The sequence below is a fragment of the Pelodiscus sinensis genome, chromosome 11, assembly GCF_049634645.1.
Source record: "Pelodiscus sinensis isolate JC-2024 chromosome 11, ASM4963464v1, whole genome shotgun sequence".
In the NCBI taxonomy this organism is placed as follows: domain Eukaryota; kingdom Metazoa; phylum Chordata; order Testudines; family Trionychidae; genus Pelodiscus; species Pelodiscus sinensis.
In genome coordinates this window covers 12,296,518-12,322,713 of record NC_134721.1, presented here as the reverse complement: position 1 = coordinate 12,322,713, position 26,196 = coordinate 12,296,518, and the positions used below count along the sequence as shown (strand labels likewise).

Genomic DNA, 26,196 nt, shown 5'->3' with positions numbered 1-26,196 from the left:
AGCACAGAGTAAAGCAAAAGAATGATTTCTCATGTCTTATTCAGAACACTCCTGTTAATGCATCCCAGAATGATGTTTGCTTTTTTTGCAATAGTGTCACACTGTTGACTCATATTTATCTTGTGGTTCATTATGACCCCTAGATCCTTTTCCTCAGTACTCCTTCCTAGACAGTCTTGTCCCATTATGTATGTATTAAATTGATTATTCCTTCATCCTATTTACTTCAGGCCATTTCTCCAGTTTGCCCAGATCATTGTGAATTATGACCTTATCCCCCAAAGTACTTGCAACCCCTCTCAGCTTGGAATCATCTGCAAACTCGATAATTGTACTTTTGCTATGCCAATATCTAAATCGTTTATGAAGATATTGAGCAGAACATGTTCCAAAACAGACCGTGCAGAACCCCACTTGTTATGCCCTTCCAGCATAATTGTGAACTGTTAATAACTACCCTCTGAGTACAGTTATCCAGCCAGTTATGCACTCACCTTATAGTAGCTCCAACTAGGTTGTATTTCCCTAGTTTATTTCTAAGAAGGTCATGCGAGATTATGTCTAATGCCTTACTAAAGTCTAGATATACCATGTCCACTGCTTCTCCCTTATTCACAAGGCTTGATATCCTATCAAAGAAAGCTATCAAATTGGTTTGACATGATTTTTTTTTTTTTACAAATCCATGCAGGCTGTTACCTATCACCTTATTATCTTCCAGGTGTTTGCAGATGAATGCCTTAATTACTTGCTCCATTATCTTCCATTATATTTGCCCTTTTCCAGTCTTTTGGAATCTCTCCCGAGTTCCATGACTTTTCAAAAATGATAGCTAAAGGCTATCAGGTATTATTTATACAGAGATGTATCTAGAGACTGAGGGCCTAGTCCAGCAAAGCACTGAAGCTTATGCTTGAGCTCAAGTCCATGGCTACGTTTAGAGTGGCATGATTTTCCGGAAATGCTTTTAACGGAAAAGTTTTCCGTTAAAAGCATTTTTGGAAAAGAGCATCTAGATTGGCATGGACACTTTTCCACAAAAGTACTTTTTGCGGGAAAGCGTCCGTGGCCAATCTAGACGCACTTTTGCGCAAAAAAGCCCCGATCGCCATTTTTGCGATTGGGGCTTTTTTGTACAAAACAAATCTCAGCTGTCTACACTGGCCCTTTTGCGCAAAAGTTTTGTGCAAAAGAGACTTTTGCCCGAACGGGAGCAGCATAGTATTTCCACAAAAAGCACTGATTTCTTACAGTAGGAAGTCAGTACTTCTGCGGAAATTCAAGCGGCCAGTGTAGACAGCTGGCAAGTTTTTCTGGAAAAGTGGCTGATTTTCTGGAAAAACTGGCCAGTCTAGACACACATGAGTGTACTACTGATGTCAAAGGGGATGAGTATTTTTCCTTCCTATTAAACTGCAACATACATGCTAGTGCAAAATGTGGTGGCTAAACAAACTCTAAGTCCCAAGACAGATCCTCTGCCAATGTCAATAGTCGGAGCTCCACTGATAATTAGCACAAGCTGAAAATCTTCCTCATCTATCTATCTAATATATAAAGGAGAATGTTTCTAAGTTTGTGCGCGAATAACTTGGACACTATAAGAGCTACCACAACCAAACTTTGCATGGGATGACCTTTCACCCAGGAGAAGATTTTAAGATACCTTTGGACCTGATCAGGCCCGAGCTCAAGCTGTAAAAATCAAAAAATTAACCCCCTGAGCAGCGCTGTAGGGGCCGCCCCGCCCACCCTAGGTCCTGTTCCCACAGCCTGCGGCCCCCAGCACCATCTGGGACTCGCCCCCTCTTGCCTGCGAAGTTACATAAGCAACCCTCTTCCCACCTCCACCCCCACACCAGCATGCAGTGCCCCGACCCCCATGCACACAATGGCTCGGGCATCCGCCCTGCCCCCCCCCCCAACAGGACCTTCAGCCCCGGGCGCAAGCTGAGGTGCCCCTCCCACATGTAACCTCCCCTCCACCCGGAGTCACATCCCCCCCCTCCGGGGATGACACAGACCTATATTTTAATCCCTATAGAAATCAGTGCAACTTTTCTACCATTCAAAAGAAGATAATGGACTACTGTTTTTCTACATTTTGTTCCTCCATTTTCCTGAGCAGCGACAGGTAACTCCAGCTAGTCATTCTATATTGCCCACCTCATCTCAGGGCATATCTTTGCTCTGTGTGATGCACGAGGTCATGCTGGGTGATTATTATCGCCCCTTCTGGCCATCAAATCTATGAATCTGTGTGTACAGTGTGATTATAAGTTTGGAATGTGTTGGGAAGGAATGGTTAGATTTTGTTAAGGAATAAACGCTAAACCTATTCTGAATATAGCACAGTTGATAAACTCTCTTGAGCTATTTTCCTTTGACTGCAATTTAGTTAATGAGCTACTCTGGTATTGATGTAGAATGCCATCATTCCCTACTTGTGAATATAACACGTTTAGTTTACTGGATATTACTCTAATGACATATTTCAAAGAAAGGCACTTCAAGTGCTCTTAAGAAGGGGCTATACCCTTATGGTAAATTGTATTTAATTTATTAGTATCCCACTTAATGAAGATTATAACAGACTACACACATAAAGCTTCTACTATTAAAGACAGAGGGCCATAAACTCTCTTTTCAGTGAAAACAATGAAACCATCATTTCCCATTCCTATCAAAAGTCTCTCAGTCTGATGCATTAACCTAATATTGTGGACCTCACTCCACTGTCCTCATTAACCATATAAATTAGGAAATATAATGATATAAACAGCAATAGGGGTCAAAAGCACATCCTAGATTATCTCGTGCTACGATCAGGATAATCAGTGTGCGTCTCCCCTCAAAGGGTGGGGAGGGAGCAAAACAAAAAACACCAATCAAGCAGCATTACAGCTAAAGGAGAGAGAAATAGCTGCAGTTTAGAGGAGTTTGAAATTTAGACTATCTGCATTATGAAAACATGAGCATTTGCTCTTTTATATCATAGGGAATTGCCTTCTACTCACAATTTCATGACAGTGGGAATTTGTACACTGACATCAACAGGTTTCTGTGTTACCATTTCAAATATCTGCTTTGTGTTCATTAATCCTTTGTCATAGAGACTGTCCAGTTTGGCAATATACATGGCAGAGGGGCATTGCTGGCACTTGATGGCATAGATCACATTGGTGGGTGTGCAGTTATGAGTCTCTGATGTGGTGATTTATGTGGTTAGTTCCTGTGATGATGTCACTTGTGTAGATGTATGGACAGAGTTGGCACCGGAGTTGATTGCAGAGGTGGGTTCCTGAGTAAGTATGATTGAGGTGTTCTGTGTGGTTGCTGGAAAGAATTTGTTTGAGGTTGAGGGGTCGTCTGTAGGCAAGGGATTGGCCTGTCCCCCAAGGCCTGTGAGAGTGAGGGATCATTTTCCAGGATAGGTTGCAGATTGTTAATAATGCACTGGAGGGATTTAAGTTGGGGGCTGTAGGTGATGACTAATGGTGTTCTGTTGTTTTTTTTGTTGGGTCGGTCTTGAAGAAGCTGATGCCTGAGTACTCATCTGGTTCTGTCGATTTGTTTTTTCACTTCTCCTAGTGGGTATTTAAGTTTTAAAAATGCTTGATATGGATCCTGTAGGGGTGTTTGTCTCTTTCTGTGGGATTGAAGCAAATTTGGTTGTATCTTTGGGCCTGGCTACAAATAATTGATTGGGAAATGTGTCTTGAATAGAAGCTGGAGTCACGTAGGTAAGTATAATGGTGGGTAGGCTTCTGGTATAAAGTGATGAAAATGTGGCCGTCATGTAATTGTACTGGGCGCTATAATCATCATGAACAGAACAGATTTTGAACAGGAGGCTGCCAGAGGACTCAACACCAGATTCTACAGGCTTCTCTACTCTGATCCCCCTAAATAATACCAAAAAACCCTAAACCATCTGTTCGTATAACTCCCCGCTACAACTCAGGACCAAATCTACACAAACGCATCCCCAAATCCCACACCAGGAGTTTTCTATCTGATACCGGAGGGTATGTCTACACTACCACCCTAGTTTGAACTAGGGTGGTAATGTAGGCAACTGGAGTTGCAAATGAAGCCGGGATTTGAATTTCCCGGGCTTCATTTGCATAAAGCCGGGCGCCGCCATTTTTAAATGTCAGCTACACGCGGCATGGACTAGGTAGTTCGGACTAGGAAGCCTATTCCGAACTACCGTTACTCCTGATGCAGTTGCGGAAAAACAAGAGAAGTGGTCAGTTCTCCCTGGGGACACAGTGGGTGAAGCCCAGCCCCCCTCTGCAAGGCGAGGATGACAGTTCTCCACACCATCAGAGCCAATGTGCTTGCACAGAGGCCACATTCGGGAAGTCCTACTATCCCTGGGAGTGGGAGCTACCCTGGGACTGCACCCATGCCCCTGTGCTGTATATAGTGTATACTGTGTATACTGCATCCATACCCCTGTGCTGTATACCTATGCAACTGAAATAGCTTATTTCAAGTTAAGCCCTACTGTGCAGATGCAGCCTTACATGGCTACCCCCTGAACCTTTTTAAAACCATTACAACTTCCTTTGCCTTCCTGCTTGATAACTCTGTTCACTGCTTAAATGCAATTGAAGCAGACCACGCATATCTTGAGTTAGGCCATAGCTATTTGCCAACTTCTGTTTGGGCAGCGCTTTGGAAAATGAATTAATAAAACCATAAAGAGGAATCTTATAATATCCCATTCACACTTTATCAGAAAAATAGACTCAGCAAATTATGACTATTCAAATGATAACTTACAAGTTGTACCTTTTACAAAATTAATTACACTGATATGTGGGATGTGAATAGAGGTGTGTTCCATGACATCTACTAATTCATGTGAAAATTACAAACTGCCTTGTCCTCATTTAGAATTTTAGCTTATGTGAATTAACTCAAGTTCAGAATAAACTTTTTTACCTTGTAAAGACAAAGCCAATTGAACAACCTCGTATGTGTGCAGGATCAGGGCATTAGTGAAGTGTGCTGCTTAGCTATTTCTGAGTTCTAACTTGCGTGAAGTTGCATATTAAGAGGGAAATCGGCTTTCCTTTCTTTGCAAAGAGCTTTGAGATCTGTGGATAGAAAACATTGTGTTTTTGTCTGATGGAAGTCAATGGGAGTTTGACTGCTGATTTCCATGGGAGTAGGATCAAAGCTTATTATGATTAATAATAATTTATTTATTGCTACAGCAGGTCTACAGCAGCAGTTTTGTAGTAAGCTACCTAAGATGGCCTGGAATGTAGGAAAATATGTGCTGCCTGATATGAATAAGGTGCTGTACAAGAGAGAGGAACAGACAATGATGAAAATTAGGTTTTTCATAGTGTTAACTGTAGTGACTGTGTTTGTGGATAAAAAATTAAAAGACAATGTCTGCATGCCTGGGACTGCCTGTGCTTAATAGTTGGAAGAAATCATTAAAAAAATAGTCCATCAGTGTGAAAACATAGTGAGTGTAATATGGTGTTCGGGTGGTATAAATTAGACTTTGAATTGTCTGCACTATAATCACTGTCTCCCAAGTTAAAAATGGCTATTTGTTGTTTTAACTAACACATTCAGTTTTTTCCAAGGTTGCTGAAAACATTATGCATGCAGCTCTTTCACTTGTACTATGTCCATTATTTTGTTTCTACCATCTTTAGGATCATTGCAAGATCCCTCATCTTCTAGGAAAGATTATTTTGAGTTCCAGTGCCCTGGCCTTACCCCACCCTCCCCTACAAATGATCACACAGTCCTCCAAGATGAGATAAAGTAATGTGTAGCAATTAAATATATCTTCTTGTCTCTATGGATTTTAAAGATAGGAGGCACCCATATTTCTGGCATTTCTTCAGTATTGGAGGCTGTCTCCGTACACTGGTGAGAACTCTAGAGTGGTGTAGCAGGGTCTCACAAGAACCAGTCTCTCAAGGAATACTAGCTGACAAGGTCAGAATTCCATCTAGAACGGGGGCGAGCAAACTTCGCAAGGATTACATCTGGGCAGGGAACTTGTATGGTGGGCCATGAATGAAGGGCTGGGGATGGGGTTTGGGATGCAGGAGAGGGCTCAGGGCAAAGGGTTGGGGTGGGGTGGAAGAAAGTTCAGGGTGTGGGCACTTGTCTTGGGCAGCTCCTGGTCAGTGGCACAGCCTCTCTAAGGTAGAATCCCACTCTGCCCTGGTCCCTTATCACTCCCGCAAAGTGGCTGATGCGTCTGGAAGTGGCTCTGGGGGAGGAGGTCTCCATGTGCTGCCCTCACCTGCAGGCACTGCCCCTGCAGCTTCCATTGGCCACGATTCCCCCAGTGGGCTCCGCGCAGACAGCACCTGATGGTAAGGAAAGTGAATGGAGCCCTCAGTGCTCCCTAGAAGGGCCTCAGACCTTTTCGGCTGCTTCTAGGAATGGCACGGGGCCAGGGCTGGCAGGAATACTGCCGTAGCCCCACTGCGCCACCAGAATGGTAATCCCAACGGTTGGATTAAAAGCCAATGTGCCAAGGGTCATAGTTTGCCCATCTCTGATCGAGAAGGTCCCTGGGAGCCTACTCCAATGTGCCTGCTGCAATGCCCTTGATATCGCTAGATGAAATAATGAACATTCACTCTTCCTTTCACTCCTTTCATTACACTACTAGCAAATTGACCCAGCATTATTTGGATCCTTACCGGGCGGCTCAGGGCAGAGAGGTTGGGAGTGTGGGGGTGCAGAAGTCAGGGTTTAGGGGGTGAACTGGGGCTCAGGAAAGGAGGGGCTGCAGAAGTCAAAACGGGATGTGTAGCTCAGGGAGGGGGGGAGAGTGCAGGAGTCAGGGCAGGGAGCTGAAAGATGTGTGGGGAGGGAGGATTCAGGAGAAGGCTGAGGCGCTTAGGGCAGAGGGTGAGGATGGCTGATGGCTTCTCCCTGGGGCCAACCTGGAGCAATAGGGGCCATGCAACCCATCCACCAGCTTCTCCCCAGAGCCAACCAGGGGCAGCGGGGGCCATGCAGCTTCTCCCAAAGGAAGCCTAGGGTGGGGTGGCCTTGCGGCTGCTCCCCAAGGACAACATGGGCCATTGAGGACCTTGATAGCCAGCTGGCAGTTGCTCCCTGGGATTGGCTCCTGGAGGCAAAGGCCAGGATGCCAGCCAGTGGCTGCTTCTCTGGGCTTGGATTCAATGACCTCCTGTGGTCATGCTGGGGGTATAACTGTTGCTGCTATCACACCCCTCCCATTCCATTTGATGAGGAACAATTGCATTCCAGGCACATTCCATTGTCCTGGAACAACAAAACCCTGACCTTGCTTTAAATCATAATAAGATTCCTACCAAATCTGGTGGTCCTACCCAGGGATATCAATGTGTAGACAACAACATGATTAACTGATAAACCTGGGCTTATTGGTTAATCCTGTTAACTACACATTCCCCCCCCCCCTTTCTCCTTGCAGAGGCAGCTAGGGTTGCCAGGTGTCTGGTATTCACCTGGACAGTCCGGTATTTTCACCTCCTGTCCAGTAAAACATTCAGAAAATACCGGACACCTACGATGTCTGGTATTTCTGATATTTTTTCCCCCAGCCAGAAGGCGAAAATGCCGGGCACCTGGCAACCCTACAAACACTCAGCACCGGCCTTCCGCCCCCCCCTCCCCCCGAAGCCCCAATGCTTATCTGGTTCTGCAAGGATGCCAGCACAAAATGGCTGCCAGCAAAAAGACCAAGGGGAAGCAATGACTCCCCTGGGTCTTAGTGCTCAACCTCTCCCCTGTTCCTATCCCTGAACTCATTCTTAAAGGAGACATGCTGTTTTAATGCTGTTTTATTTAATTTTTTTTTTTTTGCGTACGTCTTGGAGTTCTTTTTTTTTCCTCAACAACTTTGGTCTCCCCTCCCCCCCTTTTTTCCCTCAACAGATTTTTTTTCCTGGTGTTTTTTTTGGGGGGAGGAGGGCGGGTGTTCGGTATTTTTTTAACCATCTGGCAACCCTAGAGGTAGCAGTAGGGGGTGGGAGGAGGTAGAAACTGGTGCTGTGGGAAGCCAGGGAAGGCTGCTGTGAAGCAGCCTCTGTACACGGTGAGGAGAGCAGCTCCTGTCCGTAGGGGGTCTGAGCTCCCCGTAGACAAGGGCTGTTCCTTGCCAAAGCAGCCTTTGTCTGTGGGGAGTTCAGACCCCCTGCAGACAAGGGTTGCTGCCACCTCGCATTGCTGCCTCTGTATCAGAGGCAGCTGCACAGGGTGGCAGCTGAGAGCTGATCCACACAGGGAGCAGGTATTTAGGGCTCTCTGGGAATAGGACCAGGAGCATGCTGGCTGCCACCCTGCCTCCGGGGACTATGGAATAGTCCCATAACCACTACATTTTGATGTGGTTACATGACTATTCAGTTACTTACTATCTAGTATCCCTACTCCTAGCTCTTGAGTTTGGGAGTTCTTGAACAAACAGATGGACACACAAACTTTTGAAAATATAGAGTAGATGCGTGTTTTGTCTCTAAAGCATCATACCTTTTCAGCTTTTTTTGAGTAATTCAGCTCAAAAGATTAGGGTTGCTAACTCTCCAGGATTATTTAGGAGTTTCCAGGAATTAAAGATTAATCTTTGGTTGAATATTATATGCTGGGATGAAACTGCCAGGAATATGTCCAACCAAAATCAGCAACCTTACAAAAGACCCACTGAGGCTATTTCATGATGAATCTTCCCAACAAACACTTTTGTTGCATTAGCATGGAAGACCTTTAATTATTTTGCCCCTGGCTTTATACTTTATTAATGGCTCGATCCTCCAAAGTACTCAATACTCAACTCCTAGGTGTGCTAGTAGCTTTTCCTCTTAGCTACCTCAATGAAAATTGAGAGCCCCAAGTACTTCCTAAAATCAGGCATTCTTTTATTATATATATTGTGATTTAACAAGCCTTTGCAATTTGCGACTTTAAATTTGGATGATTCTTGTGTTTTTATTAACTTGGAACCCAAATGTTTCTATGTGCTGTATCTTGGAAATGATTTCTGGTCAGTAATTGAGATTTTTCTAAGGATGCAATAGAAGTTAGGTATCCAAACCCCATTGGATTTGAATGTGAGATAGAAAATCCCATCCAATATTATGAAATAAAAGCTGGAACAAACTGAGAAAATCAAGTTTGGAAAACCTTGTGGAATAATATAGAGCCATAGAGTTTTACATCTAAACAGTAGAGTTTTACATCTTCCTACAGATGCAACTGAAGTAGATTAAGAATGTTTTCAAAATTAAATGGTAAGAAATAGAAGCATATAAACATAATAGTGGCAGTCTATGAAATTGAGAAATGTATCAAAGGAAAATTCTTCTCAGATTTACCTTCAGCAACCAGAAGAAATGTCAAAATAATTTTCTCAGAATTTTACAAGATTGAATTTTGCAGATGGTTTTCACGATGCATGGTGCTTTGGTCCTAAAGGAATCCTCTATTGAGTGAAAATGCCATTTGGATTTACTGATTTTTTTCTCCCTATTTGATTTTCTTCCACCTGTTTCTTAATGCTGAGTTTAAGTTGGGAAGCATCAGAGATAGAGTTGCCTTTTTTGTATTAAATTAACCGATAGGACTCTGAGAATGTTAGGGAAATATTGACAGGTAAAGAAATAACTCTTCTTAATCAAAATGAAGAGTATAGGAAATGCTGAAGTTGCTTATAAAATGATATTCTTACGTTTTTAGGAAATCAAGCCCTTTAGATGCATGCAGCAGAATTATTTTTCAGTTGATGACACCAATTTGTCAACATCATCATTTCAGTTTCAAATGTGGCAGAATGTGTATCAGTGAATCAAAAGGACTTGATTCTTGCTTCTATCAGTTTTACACCGTTTGACAAAATTTGGAGCTTGTGTAGTTCTACTGGGGTCAACTGAGATTTCAAAGGAGTTACTCCTACTTTATCGGAATGTAAATGAGAGGGGAGCCAGGCCCATACTCTATTTTTGTTGTAAATTAGTTCTAAATGCCTGTATATTTTCATTCATTGTGTTTGGAAGAAGCACTTGGGTGATAAAACAGGCTAGAGATGCTTACCTGTTCCTCTTTTCAGGGCTTGAAAAATAGCCCATTTCTATTTTCAAACAATATGCAGTAGTTTCATGTCAAAGACAAATGCATGCTGTGGTATTTAAACAAATTATACCACACTGGAGTCTTGGATGAAAAGAGAACACAGCATGTTTTAGTTATTTTTGCCATAATCTAGCCTGAGTGTATCTATGCAGATTCTCAAATCCATTTGTGTTCCTTTATCTAGATTGTGCATGTCTTCTTGATGCGTTAGAATGAGCCATCAAAAAGCAAATGAATTATTTTAATATTATTTCCTTTCATCTCCCAAAGGAATTTTTGCCCTGTCTGTGTGGTTCTGAAGCTAGGGTCAGAGTTTGTGAGTTTTATGTTTTGAAATAAATACAAGCTATAAGGTCACATTTTCAGCTGGTGTCAATTAGTGTGGCCCTTTTGAAGTCTGCATTGCTATGGCAATTTATGCCAGTGAAAGACCTGTCATTACTATTTCAATATGAATGGCAAGAATCCAATGTGGTGACTATATTGCACACTTTGGCTGTGTAAGTAAACACGAAAGTTTGCAACCTCTGTGGTTAGTGATAACTCGGCTGTTGGAGCCCGAATGAAGGGCACAATCCTGCAGTGTGCCGAGTTCTCTCAGCTGTATGGAGCTGTTTTAGCACCTGCAGGCTGTGGATAGAATGATGAGCTGGGATTCGGATTGCCAAGTTCTAGTCCTGCTACTGGAACTATGTCATGTTACTTTTTTTTCATCATTCTGCCCTACATCTTACCTTTTGTTGCCCACTGTGACTTCTCCTCTCTATCCATTTTATTCACCTTGTTGTTTCTTTGGTCTTCTCCTCTCATAATAGCCTTTATGACTTTTCTCATTTTGGCTCTGTAGTGAAATCAACTCACCACTGCAGCGTCTCCTGCTGGTCACACGGGGAATTAGCTCTGATCACTGAGTGTAACATCTTCTGGCTGGTCACTCTGGTCCACTGTCTCCACCCTCTGGCTTTGTTATACCTGTAGAAATAGAACCAGCAGAATCTTGTTCAGGGGATAAAGCAATATGCCGCATTTATTGTGAAGGCAGAATTCATTTACTATCCCAAACTACCACACATACACACATTCATAACACACAGTTCTAAGATGGGATGTGATTATCGGCCTCAGTTACTCATGCTATTCCATTGGCCAGGAGGCCAAGGCATGAGGAGGGTTGCGTCAGTGCACACTGATATTCCTGGAGGATGATTGTAGAACCAAATGACCCAATTCTATAGTATTGCCCCCATCTTTTTATATGTTTAATCCATGGAGCCTGTCCTGTCCCACTGCCCTATGGCACTGTATGACCATGAGTCATCAATTAATGGCAGATGGGACTTTGACCTTCTTTTCTTGAGTGGGGCTTTTGTCTCTTTCTTGGGTGGGTTCTTTTGTGGGGTTCACTCGCATTGTTCTTTGGTCATCAAGGTGGTGCTAGCAGCTGGTCTCAGGACAGGCTGACTTTGGGGACTGATTCCTTTACACACACACACACACACACACACACACACATAGACACACACCTAACTTTAAACAGAGTTACAGCAGTACAAAATTTGAAATGGGGTTTCAGTTACAATTTGTAAAAAAGTTACAACAACAGATTCTCCACAGATAATTTTTAATGGTTTACTTACAAATTAATCCTAATCCCATTCATGAAAATAGGGCCTCAGTTCATGAGGTTACATAATGTCACATTGGTCGATATAATTCATTAAAAGGGCAATTTCATTCTTCAGCCCTTCATCTGAACCCATGTCGCTCCCTGGACCTCCTCAGGACACTACACTCTGGGTTCACACCACTCTATTCTGCCCCCTTCTGGGGGTATCAGCAGTCTTCAATTCTTACTCTTGCCAGCATGGCCAATTGCAGCCCCAAAGTCTAGCCCTTTAGTTCAGGAGCAAGGCTGCAGTCTGTAAAGGCCGCACGTTAGTATGGCAAGGTATGGTGCTAGAGGAAAGGGGGAGACCCAGGCCTGCTTACTGTTCTGGATCCTGACCCAGGGAAAAGCTGGTGGCAGCCTTGTCTTGCCCCCCTTAACTGCCCTCGGTGTTTTCTGAGCCAGTTGCCCATGATCCTAGCACCTACTCAAACCCTGTATCAAGGCCCATAGCCTGCCAGCTTCCCTGAACCTATGGAGCAGGGTTCTGTCCAGGGTGCTTCTCCCTGGGAATCAGTGCTTCCTCTTCTCTGGTCAGAACTGAACTGCTCTCTGCTCTGCTGAACAGCTCCTTATATCTGGGCTCTCCCAGTAAGCCACCCTTTGATTGGAGGGTTCTGCACAGGCTCCCTCTCTGGCCTAATTTTAATCCTATCACAGTGGGGAAGCCGCCCCACTACAGGCTCCCAAATGACATCCCCCTTCCTTCAGGCACTGCATCTTCATTCCTCGCTTTCAGATCCCTTCTCTGAACTCGTGACCAAGGCTTATCAATATTGCTTGCAGTATAGCAGGGTGCAGTAGAGGTCATAGTAAAGATAATGCATGTGGTCAAAATGTAATTAAAACTCACTGAATCCAAAGCCCTTTGGCATGTCTGAGGGAGGGTGCAGAACTATGGTGCACCAGGAAAAAGGCACAATTTCTCAGGTGCTTCTGTTTGGGTACGTCTAGACTACTGCGTTTTGTCGACGGAAGTTTTGTCGACAGATACTGTCGACAAAACTTCTGTCGACAAAGAGCGTCCAGACACATTGAGTTCTGTCGACAAAGCAAGCTGTTTTGTCGACAGAACTCTGTAGTCTGGACGCAGTGTTACAGGCAATAACACCTTCTGTTGACAGAGTTCTGTCGACAAAGTGTTATGCCTCGTAAAATGAGGTATACCAGCGTCGACAAAACTGCTGAGTTCTGTCGACGTTATGTCGACAGAACTCAGCGGTAGTGTAGACGCTGGTATAGTTTTGTCGACAAAAGTCCACTTTTGTCGACAAAACTAGGTAGTCTAGACACACCCTTTGTGTGCCGAGAAAGCACCATATCAGGAAGGGGCAAGTTCTTTTCCCTTCCCTGGTGCACCACCCCCACTCCACTAGCTGCTGCAGTGGGAAATGAGTGACTATGACTGACTACCCATTGTCTTCTTGGCACCCTGCTTCCAGGATTGCTATTGTGACAGGTCAGACAATCACACAAGTTGAGGCTGGAGTGGAGGGGAGCTTCTTGAATGCCCCATGTGGCTGTGCAGAGCCACTCACAATATGAATCTAAACATGCAGCTTTAGGAATGGTGGAAGATTCTGAGCACAGCAGGATACATCGTAGGAAACCACAGCATTGTAGATGCAATTTTAAGAACATAAGAACGGCCATACTGGGTCAGACCAATGGTATCCTGTCTGCCAACAGTGGCCAATACCAAATGCCCCAGAGGGAGAGAACACAACAGGTAAACCTCATATGATCCCTCCCTTGTCACCCATTTCCAGACAAACAGAGGCTAGGGACACCATTCCTACCCATCCTGGCTAATAGCCATTGATGGACCTAACCTCCATGAATCAATCTAGCTCTTTTTTGAACCCTCTTAAAGTCCTACCCTTCACCACATCCTCTAGAAAGGAGTTCCACAGGTTGACTGTGTTTTAAGTGAAGAAAAGCTTCCATTTGTTTGTTTTAAACCTGCTACCTATTAATTGCATTTGGTGACCCCTAGTTCTTATATTGTGGGAATAAGTAAATAACATTTCCTTATTCATTTTTTCCGCACCAGTCATGATTTTATAGACTTACACTGTTTTTGACCAAAACTGTAAAGGGCTTTAATTACATCAGTGATGGGTGTAAGAGTTAGAGGATCAGGTCAATTTGGAGAAGCATTGACTATTTTCTCCAAAGTTCCTTGGAAGAGTGTATCAAAAATTGTCTCCTCAATCTTTAATACTTCATAACCCGCCCCGCCCCCCCATTATTTTCCAATATGTTTTAGCTTTGAAGACTACATCTACACTAGGGATGTAACAGTATAGTCGATTAACCGATTAACCAATAAGCAAATGTTTATAGGTTAATGCTATAGACTACACGCATCCCCCCCACTTACTGGTAAATTTTGTATCAGGCTGGTCAGCAACTCATCTCAGTCCTGGCATGAAATAGATCCAGGACCTACCCTTGCTGCATCTCTGTATTTAAAGTGTATTAGGAACCAGGTGGGCAGGCAGCCTGGCTCAGTTCTTGCTTGCACCAGCTCTGGGAGCTTAGACCCACCCTAGACAGGGGCTGCTGCCACCCCGTGCTGCTACTGACTGCTGCCCGGGAACTATAAAAAAGACGATTTAGTGATAAGAATTCTTGAGGTTTTTTGACTATTCAATTAACCGATATTTAACATCCCCAATCTATACCTCACACCATTGGCAGTGGAGAGCAGGGTATAAGTAGATACACACTCCACTGAAAAGCAAGCTGCATCCACATGCCAGTGTGTAGTTCCTTGTGACAGTGAAAGACTCTTCCAATGGTTTCTGCCAGTGGCTACCCTCTGCTGGAGCCTTTTCTCATCCCCACACTGATGCAGCCTTTGCTAGCAACAAGGAAGGTCTCCAGCTGTGGAGAAATGTTCATGCCTTGTCCCACTGCTTCCCCCCTGTCAGGGACATTCCCCACTGAGGGAGTTGGTTTTTGTGTGTGCAAAGGCTTCTACCAGCAGGGAAACAGAAGGACATCTTGAGAAAGTAAATGGTGCATAGGGCATGTACTTGCATACATACCTAACTTCTTCAAGCACGTCTGTACTTGCCTAAGCCAGACCATATTGGCTATGCTGCTATTTATACCCACTGCTGTTCATACCTTCATGTGCCAAAAGAAGCATGCAGTGTAGATGTAGCTCAATTCCCTTCTTTCATCCAGTGCTTCAGAGCTTAATCCAGTGCCCACTGAAGTCAGAGGGAATTTTTCCACTGAATTCACTGGTCTTTGAATTGGGTCCTGACCACTCCTTCCTATTTATCTATCACGAGTGTGCTTCATTACGCACAGTCTGTGCTCCCCCAATAAACCCAATTGCCCCCACCATGGTTTTAAAATTCCCCTTGCAGGGCATTATTAGCCTCTCTGCTAGGATCCCACGTACTGTGGAATTCAAATATAATTGGAACTTCCCCAGCTTAAAGCTTTGCAGCACAATATGGAGTGTTGCATATTTTTTTTAAAATCTGTTCCTCGGCTTGCACATGACTGTGTAGTAACAAAGCTGAGGAGGTTGATTTAAATGTGGCTGAATGTCTCTTCAAATGCTGCATTAAAAATTAGAAACGCTTACAGATAAAATCCAAAATGCAATTGAGCCGAGGCTTATGGAACATTAGCTATGAATCTAAAATTAAATGCAAGCATTTAAGTCAGTGGCATTATTAAGTCCTATATCTTCAACCTTAATAAAGCCCCTTTCTGCTATTACAGCAGAGCAAAGACCCATGCATGTGCCATAACTAGTTGAGGAGTCCCCAGCATGAAGAAATACATGGCAGGCCTAGAGGTTTACACTAACATCTCCTGACCTCCTGGTATAGTGGCAGCAGGGCCAACAGCCACCATGGGCCTTGGTTAAGGTGTGGAGGGGGCCAGAAGAGGCGGGTCCTTGGGCAGAAGGGGCGGGGCTGGGTAGGCAGCCTTCAGCACCACCCAGACTGCAGTGCCTCCCTCACTCCAGCCTTCAGAGCTGCACAAAGCGGCAGACTGGCAGCAATTCAAAGGGCCCCAGGCTCCAGCTGCTGCTACAGTAGCAGCAGCTGGAGCTTCAGACCCCTCTGAATTGCTGGGTTCTATGACAACTTCCCATTGCTTTCCCCCTCCCCCCTCCCAGCTGACGAACCTGTATAGTGGAGTAGAACAGGAGCAGAGTGCTGCTGAGGGGGAGGGCTACTACAAGCTTGTATAAATTAGAGTAACCTGAGTTAGACCAGCTTTGGGGCTGCTCTAGCTTATGCCAGGGACCAAATCAACCCATAAAACCCCAGGTATCTAAGGGTACGTCTACACTAGCTCGTTAGTTCGAGCTAGGTAGGGCAAGCGGAGTTGCAAATGAAGCCTGGGATTTAAATATCCCGGGCTTCATTTGCATGTTCCCAGTCACTGCCATTTTTAAATCCCCCTTAGTCCAAACTCCGTGCCCGCGGCTACACGCGGCACAGAGTAGGTAGTTCGAATTAAAGATTCTAATTTGAACTACCGTTACTCCTCATGGAATGCTCCTACACGGAGTTCAGACTAAGGGGGACTTAAAAATGGCGCGCCTGGGAACATGCAAATGAAGCCCGGGATATTTAAATCCTGGGCTTCATTTGCAACTCCGCTTGCCCTCATTACCCTACCTAGCTCGAACTAATGAGCTAGTGTAGATGTACCCTAAGTGTCATTCATTTCTGCCACAAATGTACAGTTCAGTCAGAACTGAGAATCAGACTTTAAGGAGTTAAATTGGTCTAATTGACCTAAAAATCTGGCCTTTTTTCTGAAAAGTTTTTGAACTAGTATTAAAATCTTCATGACACAATAATCAAAATCTTTATAAAATATGGCCTGAGTAAGGATATGAATTCAAAGCCTCCTGACAACCGGTGAAGGATTCTTGTTGATTCCAATGGGCTTTTTAGATTAGACCCTCTGTTACATACTTTACTAAAAAGTCTTGATTATTTAAGGGTTTGCTTTGGGCTCAATTCTATATCCTTGTAGATGAGAATGTTGTATGAAAGTATGGGACACAGTTCCACAAAATATGGAGGATGAATCTGCTCAGTACCATATATATAGGTCCTGATTCAGGAAAACACTTAAGTATTTACTTAAAATTAGACGTGTTTTAATCCCAGTGTCTACAATAAGACATAAGCTCATATTTAAAGTGAAGTACATGCGAATCAGACTCTTAATGCTGACCTATAGTTCCTTTAAATTAAAACTTAAGTTCAGCTATAGTTTTCTTATGTCCTGTATGCCTTTTAGATTTTTAAGGTATCTGTACTGATCTAGCAATTTCATTGTACTTGAACAATTCTTTCATCTGTATGTAGCCCTCCTGTTCATTTGTTGACTATTGAGAAGTGTTACATTAGATGCAAAACAAGTGCTTACAAATCTACATAATACACAAAACAGTAGAGACAAAAATAATATATAAATCTACTAACATATGCAGGCATACATGAATTATTATGAAAAGGTAATGTTATCTACTAGACGACTAAAGGTGAAGAGATACCCCATGCAGCACCAAAGGCAAATCAATTATATAATAAGCCATTCTGTGATCATCAAACACCCTGAGTCTGGGATTTTTGCATGAGACATAATCCAGCATTCAATATTCTGCATATGAACCACGCAGAAAGGAAAATCAATTGATTTTTAGTAAGGAAATTACCGGAGGGAACTATATGCCCCAAAATATAGCCTCTGAACTCCCACACCAGCTAGTCCTCTCTATCACTAGATACACAATAGACCCTTGACTCTATGAAGGCAAGATACATTAATATGCAGAGAAGATTTTTTTCGACTCACAATAGTCACATAGTGCTTGTCACAAGCAAGGAAGTAAGTGGTATTGCTGATTTTCTTACTAAAATTATTATGGTCTATCCACAGATATTCAAATAAAGGTAGGAGTGGACTTGTTCCTGATTTGAGGGATTGTAAGTCTCTGAGTGTTGGTGAAAAATTCCTACCTAGAAGAAATAAATCCCTCTTGGCTGCATAAACCATACAAAGGAGACTTCTACAAAGACAGACTTAGAGCAAAATTACACAAATTTTAACAGGGTTTAGTATAATCTATGGATGAGAGTGGGAATAAGTCATTTAGCATTCAGGTCAGATAGACGCTTGTTTCCTTGGCTTATCAATCACCATGTTAGTAGCATCACAGATGCTACAGGGAATGAACTACACCCATTTGCCTACACAACAGTATGGAAGCTTCTCATAGGTTTTCCTCTGAGGTGACAGTAACCTTCTCCCACTTGCCCCCAGCTCCCATTTAAAAAAACCCTCCAGGACAACCCTCAAGAAAAACCCAGAAGTTCAAATCCTCTGAACTTCAAACAAGTAGCTCCAAGCAAGTGTGAATTTGACTAAACGCGCTTATGCTTGTGTCTAGTCATTTACTTGATCCAGTTACTAGAGGGCTTGATAGCAAATCTTTGAAAGACTAAATCCATAAAAATGACTCAAGTGTTAAAACAGCTGTTACAACAGGCCCCCTTATGGGCTAAACTGAGGCTTTACCAAGAGCCACAGGTGAGCGACAAAGAGCCTGCTTGATGCCAGCAGCAAAGAAAGAGCTTGATTGTGACTCAGTTGGCCTGGTCTCTAGTTCCCCTTGTTCTCTTGTTGTGGAACAAATCTTTACCAGCCACCTACCTGGCACAGATCAATCCCCGTGTAGTTCTCTGCACTAAGGGTGAAGCCAAGGTATTGCACAGTGCTTAATTTGCAGCGAAAAAAGTGCTGGGCCACACACCATTTATTTTATTTTTTTACTTTCGTAGCTGACACCACAAACCTAGGCACAACTTAAGCACCAGTTCTGCATCTTTCCAGGTCCCCTCCACTCATGCCCTGCCCCCATACCTGGGAAGGGGACTAGCAACCTTATGGAGGCTGTTCTCCCCTAATGCAATGAAGTTAGTGCTAGCTGGGGAATAAAAGGCCACCTTGCGTGCCCATGCAACAGAGTAAGAGGGTGAAATGCAGCAAAACTCATTTTCTGGCCTTAAAAATGTATTTAGGGGAAAACACTTCCTTCAAAACCATATACAGTATCCATTGAAATGACAGATAGTTGCGCACATACGTCTTGAAGAAAACACGCAACCCATACAACAAACCGTGTGTGACAGAGCGAGGCAGTCCCGCACTGAACTTGCAGAGCCCAGCCAGGATTACCTGGCTGCAGAGGCCCCTCCCCCACAGCCCTACCGAGCATGCCCGGGCTGTAGCTGTGCTATAAAAGCCCGGGGAAGGACTCAGTCTGAGGAGACAGCCAGTGGAGAAGGACTGGTAAAGGGAGCTCCCACTCAGCTGTTGCTGGGGACTCTAGGAGAGGCCGGAAGGGATGCAGAGGCGAGTTGCTGCAACCCAGGGACTGCCTGCTGAGGGGACGCCGGCCTGGAGCTCACAGCAAGCTGAGCAAGTACAGGGGAAGGAAGCCCAGGGATCCAGGTAGGAAGTGGCCCAGGGCAGGAGCGGGAGCCGCCTCTCCCGCCCTGAAAACCTCGGTGTGTTTCGGCTGGACTGCCCTGCCGAGAGAGTGACCCATTACCCGGTTGCTCACAGGGCCCTGGGCTGGGACCTGGTGGAGTAGGGTGGGCCTGGGTCCCCCTACCTGGGGTGCGTCCCTGCTACAGCCCTGAACTGCTTTGTGGACTCAGGCTGTAGGGCCTTGGCCTTGCTTAAAGGGCCAGTTATAAACTGCTTGTGGACTTGGGCCAGGGGGCCTTGGACTCAAGAGGGCAGGTGGGAGGGGCCTGCCACATGGTACAAGAGGCAATGTTCCCTCCAATCTTTGCCATCCATGTGTGGATTTTTCCATCCATGTGCAGAATAAATTTTGATATGCACAAGGCATATGCAAATGTGCACCACCAGTAGAAACAAATCCTAGCTGAGGGTGTTCTGCTAATTAGCTGGGCGGCATTAGAATTTCTCCTGAGCAGCCGCACAAGCGCACAGCTCCCAGGGAACACTGACAAAAGGCCTGTGCAGGTACCCGAGAAGTGGTTAAGACTGGCACCACAGCCACTGCGATGTCCATAGGTCACTCATTTCCAAAGCCTTCACAGCTGTCCTACCCTATCAGAAACACCCTGATATTGTTCTTTAGGACCTACAATACAGCAAAGCCAAAATGGCTCTAAGAGCATATAAAAAATCTTGGTTCCTGCTCCACTGTGCCTATGCCAAAAAATCCACAACAGTATTTGCAAACAAGAACCTTCCCTTTTCAAACTGGTATCAACAGACTCCATCCAGGCTGCTGTCTCCGACTTCACTTGCCCTCTGTTGTACCATGCCTTTGTGCATCACAATAACCCTTTTTAATACTCTTCCCTGCCCTCAATCAAAAAGGAAATTGATTTCTTATGGGCTGGGTTGAGCCCCTTCTGGGCTCCCAAATAACATCAGTTGTGTTCATGAGTAATGAGTGGGAACTCTCTTGTGAACAGCAGCTCACCAATATGAGTAGCTCTTCCACTGAAGAAGGATGGGAAGCTGTTTCTGACAGACTGAGATTCCCATCCCGTGTCAGGTCTGAAGTACATATAGGCCCATCCTTAAGATTTATGGGGAGTCACACAGTATTATTAAAGTGGTGTCCTATTATTAAACAGGTGTCCTGGCAGGTGGGGGCGGGGGTCAGTGGGCCCCTGGACAAAACCTGCTTGGGGGGGCTGGGTCATTCATGCCTGCTCATCCACTCTCTTGCCCCGCAGGCAGATCCCCTTGGCTGCTGACCAGAGCTGGTCCCTGCAGTCTGTGTGAAGAGAGAGCAAGGCCAAGGGAATGGAGCAAACCAGCCATGGGGAATGGTGACTCACAGCCATGCTGCCCTCCATCCTGGTCTGCTGGCTCCTCTGCCCACTGCCAGCCAACTTTTAAGCCTTGCAGGGCTAGCACTGCTGACACGTACCCGGGCTGGTATGGAGTAGGGAGGGGATGGGCAGCTAGCAGCACACAGACAGAGAACGGCAGTGCATTCCAGCCCTCTCCATGCTGCAGTTAGGTCACTTCCTCTTCTTGCCAGCCAGCGAGAGTGACTCCCGTACCCAGCCCTGCTACAGGGAGCAGCCACTCCTCAGGGGGGTCTGTGCTCAGTGCTGGGGTGAGGGGCACTTTGCCTGGGGCTCCATTTTGAAGAGGAAGACCCGTGAGATGAATTCAAAGGAACAAAGAACACTGGTACGAGGCTTGGCCCAAGCCAGTACCACCCGGCCCACCTGCCTCAGCCACCTCTCTGTGAGGAAGGGAATTTACCTGTTCCATGATTTTTCCGGGAGGTCAGGCCAGGGCCTCTCCTTACCTCACTGCAGAGTCACAGATCAGATGAGTTCCCTTCCCTGAAGACAGACCACAGCAGTATGTACGCCGGCACATAGGGCCCTAAGGACTGGTGACTGTGCAGCAATGCTCTCACATGCTGTCCCTGTGGTGGTGTCCAAAACTCAGTGGTGCCCTACAACAGCCACATATGCCTAAGGACAGCCCTGAGCATGTTTAGCATAGTCAGTTGCACCACTTAACCCTTTCAAATGCTTTTGTGTGACACCAAACCGCAAATACAAACTTTTTCTTGTGTGAGCTCTTCTAAATATGTGTTGCAGTAGAGCCAACAGGGCAGCAAACTCTACTTAATACATACACAATACCGAATACTTTGATCACTGAAACCTGGAGAATTTGCTGGATTCCTAATATTTTAGCCAGAATTATACTGTTTGCATCAAATAGTTTCTGTGTAACAACCAAGGAATTAGGTGCTAGCTTCCCCTCTTTTTAGGTCAAGGTGGGAAATAATTATATTTTAATGACTGGCAAGAATATCTTCAGATATTAAAACTTCATAGATGCTCTCTGACAGCAGTGGGGATAAAATGCACATGAAAGGTCTTTCAGAATTCCAAAGGGTATCTATCAGGGCCAGCCTTTATTAAATTTTACACCCACTATATTTCTTAAGGAGTTATTTTCTTCTCCAGGGAAACTTTGTCAGTATCTGACAAGCTATTCATTTCCCCCTCCCCATAAATACCTTCTGTGTTCTCATTCACCAGCAGACTGGTCTGGTGTACAGAGGGAGTCATAAAAATTAGTAGAATTTCATTAATAACAGAGGAATATTGGGCCCTTCCCCGACCCTTTATTTAGGGGGGACATTTCTGGTTCCCTCTTTCCTTACTTGCCATACAAAACATTTTAATGATCAATTTTCCACTTCATACACCTCAACTCTAAATTTGTATTCTAGAGGTGGATATTTCTACTCCAAAGCTTGCAAACAGTGTAAAACATCTGAGTCCTGACTCAGTAATAGTATGAAAAGTCCCAGCAACTTGGTTTAATTGTCTAGATCTTGATGGGATTGACAGCACTACTTCCCAAGGGTTAGAACTGTGAAAGGTCCCATCTTTTTCCATAACACATCCCGGGGTTGCCAAGTGTTCACCGGTCTCCAAGCAAAGCATGTCATAATTTGATTATTAATGAACCTGACAAATAATGCTCTGCATCTGGGCTGTCTTCACCTCCCACATGTTATTATGCCTGACATTTTGTCAGCACTCCTTGGTTAAATCACCGAATTCCCTGCTGTCAGTGTATGTGGCTCTATGGAGTTCATGGGCTCCTGCGCATTTACACCGGAACAGAATGTGGCCTGTTCAAATGGATTGATGCATGACTGGACATTGTATAGGAGCTAAACTACAGTTGTTTTTGGCTGCTCAAAGAGCTATATCAGTGAAGCAAAGGTAAAAACCGCACCAGACCTTTAGCATATCCTTGAACGTACACCCGAAAAACTATTGTACGTCTCACCGGAAAGGTTCAGCGCTTACCAAGAATGGTTGCCTTCAAAGTTGGCTATACATGTTGCTATGCAGCAGGGGAGGGGAACCTTTTTTGGGTCAGGGATGGCTGACCCACAGTAAAATCAGTCGGGGGCTGCACACAAGTGAGAAGCAAAAAATACCATCAACAAAAAAACAAAACAAACCTCACTGACATGGGGCGACTGAGAAACAGAAAGCCACTCCCCACATTGCCCTCACACAGCAGAGTCGAGGGGAGCCCAGGCTAGTCGATTGTGTGCTCCAGCCCCATGGTGGGGGGAGGGGTTGGAACACCAGTGCAGGCTCCCCAGTGCTGGAGGAGGGGAAACACTGAACCTCGGGGGCCGGGCAAGCCAGTAGGTTCCCAACCCCTGCAATACAGTTCAGCGATATCTCTAGAACTCAATGAACAATACTAAATAATATCCACTTATGCCTCAGTCCTGCATTATTCAACTTTATGCACCATATGGCTACGTCTACACTGGCCCCTTTTCCGGAAGGGGCATGTAAATTTCACTAGTCGTCGTAGGGAAATCCGCGGGGGATTTAAATATCCCCCGCGGCATTTAAATAAAAATGTCCGCCGCTTTTTTCCGGCTTTTAAAAAAGCCGGAAAAGAGCGTCTAGACTGGCCCCGATCCTCCGGAAAAAGTGCCCTTTTCCGGAGGGTCTTATTCCTACTTTGAAGTAGGAATAAGACCCTCCGGAAAAGGGCACTTTTTCCGGAGGATCGGGGCCAATCTAGACGCTCTTTTCCGGCTTTTTTAAAAGCCGGAAAAAAGCGGCGGACATTTTTATTTAAATGCCGCGGGGGATATTTAAATCCCCCGCGGATTTCCCTACGACGACTAGTGAAATTTACATGCCCCTTCCGGAAAAGGGGCCAGTGTAGACGTAGCCTATGGGTCAGTGGGTGAAAATCCTGCTTCTGTTGCAGTCAATAGCAAAATTGACTTCAATGGGGCTAGCCTGGATTTCACACCTAGACTACAGCTACACTGAGGAGCTATTTCAGGATACCAGAAATATCCCAAAATAGCTATTCCATGTCTTGGCAGCATGCCCGTTATTTCGAAATATAATATGCTTGCTTTTCCGATGTCCCTGTAAACCTCATTCCATGAGGGTTAAGGAAAATTTTGGAATAGTGCTTTATTCTGAAGTTTGAAAAAAGCTATTTTGAAACTACCTCGAAATAAGCTACACAAATTGCGTAGCTGATTTTGAGGTAACGGAGCACTGTAGACACACCCCTCGTGCCAAATTAAGTCCTTTTAGGATCACAAAGGACTTTTATTGACAAATTCAAGGCCTGGTTGTGCTGACCATTCCTTTTATGATTAAACTCTTCCTGTGAGTAAGTGTTTGTAAAATCAAGCTCATAATTAGCTGAAGCAAACACAGACTATAAGAAATAAAAGCTGGAACTTTGGGAGGTGAATCTCCCCTGAATGCAAATCTAAAACTTAGTGCAGTTCCTTGAAGCCTTGTATTTGTATATAGAGCACCATCCCAATCTGTGGCACTGTACATATAATAATTGATATCACTTGATTTTGCCTTTTCTAATGACCTTGCTAACTGACCTACCTCACTACTTCTAAGAACAGGAAGATTATCCTTCAGTAAATGTTTAAACGGGCCACTTATATCTCCTGAGTACCAGAACAGTTGACCCCATCACTATTTGTAGTGTAACTACAAGGGTACCATTTTAGTAAAAAATATGTCTCTGTCTTGCAGAGAACTACAGCCAAGATTCCAAACATCACTGAGAATTGCAAAGGAGATTTATCTTCATTCCCTCAAATCAAAGACATCAGTGAAATGATTGGTGTTCTCTGATTCGTAAAGATGTTGAGCACCGCGAGTGCTCACTGCTGTCAATGGGATATGCACACTTTTAGTGTCTCTGGAAACCAGGCCATGCGTGACTGTAAAAGAGGTTTGTAAGATCCATTGGAACAAATGGGACTTATGAGAACATCAAGGAGCCAGCTTCATAAGGAGCCTAATGCTACCACAGGCTGAACCACAGTCACGGGGGTCTGAATCCAGAGCTGGAACACTCATGGGGGGAAAATGAGTGGGTGCAGACAACCCAGTGGCACCAAGCTCACCCCTCTCACATGCCAGCAGCCCCCACTCAGTTACTGCTCCCTCTCCCTCTCAGCACTTCTGGATTGCTATGAATCAGCTGTTGGCAGCATTCAAGTTCTGGGAGGGAGGAGAAGGAGCAGGGATGGGATATAGTCTGGGGAAGAGGGCTAAGGCGGGTACTGTCCATCCCCCTCATTGCCCCAGGCAGGGACCCAGAAAGGGGCCAGCAGCTGGGACCCTGAGGCTATGTCTAGACTGCAGGCTTCTTTTGGAAGAAGCTTTTCTGGAAGACATCTTCTGAAAAAACTTCTTCCAAAAGGGAGCATCCACACACAAAATTGCATCGAAAAAGTGATCTGCTTTTTCGAAAGATAGCATCCACACTGAATGGACACACCTTTTTCTGAAAGAGCTCTTTCGAAAAAAGGCTTCTTCCTTGGTAATCCTCTTTCTACAATGTCAGAAAACCCCCTCTGTTCTTTCGATTTTCTTTCAGAAGAACGTGATTGCAGTGTGGATGTAACTGAAGTTTTTTTTCCAGAAAAACAGCCGTTTTTCCAAAAAAACTCTGTAGTGTAAACATACCCTGAATGAGGGGCTAGTGGCCTGGATCCTGGGGCTGGCATTGGAGCTCTGGGTGGGGAACTGGCAGCCAGGATCCTGGGTGGCAGCCAGAGGGTGCTGCAACACCCCTGCATCGGTGCTTCCCAGACCTATGGAGATCCCCTGGCACTCTGTATTACCCTCCCATGTTCCAGCCAATTCTCTGATTTGGCATGTATCAGGTCCTGAGGGTGCTAGAATGGAGAGGTTCAACCTGTGTCATCATCAAGAGTGACTGTCATGGACAGTGTTGTTTTCAGCATGTCCTCTGGGAGAGCAAAAAAAGGGGCTAGTCAATTGCATGCCACTGTAGGATGGTGCCCCCTGGAAACTGGCACCTAGGGCAACCGTCCAGCTCCCCTGCCATCACAGGAACTGGAGTCTGAGTCCAGAAAGCGCGGTGATGCTGAGCTTTGCAAATTTTAATGAAAGGAAACAAGACCTCAGACTACATAGTGTGTGTTAGCTACCTCGGCTCCCTACACAGTGAATGTGAGCCATAAAATCCATCACGCTAGGTGCAGCGCCACCTACCCTGGCCAATGGGAAATACCAAGAATAGGAATGTGTCCTAAACCTCACTGCTCTGATGGAGATAGGGGCCAGTCTCTGCTTAGTGATCCACAAATGGGACACCCCTCTTCTGGAGAAGATAGCTCAGGTGCCTCGGGTGTCTGCCTCGCTCCACACAAAATGTCCAGAAGATAAGGTGCTGCTGGTACTCACCCTACATCTTTTAGCCCATTGGTTAGTGCACTCTCCTGGGATGTGTTTAATTCCCCCCCACCTCTGCCTTTGAATAAGGGTCTGTCATCTCCC

The 26,196-nt window shown here is 44.9% G+C and overlaps 1 long non-coding RNA gene across 1 annotated transcript; it reads left to right on the top strand.

The window, feature by feature from the left end:
* The first annotated feature begins 19,131 nt into the window (after nt 1–19,131).
* On the top strand, nt 19,132–20,667 carry LOC142831005 (uncharacterized). Its single transcript, XR_012906590.1, has 2 exons — nt 19,132–19,285; nt 20,557–20,667. It is a non-coding gene; the product is annotated as an uncharacterized LOC142831005 (long non-coding RNA).
* Nucleotides 20,668–26,196: the final 5,529 nt, after the last annotated feature.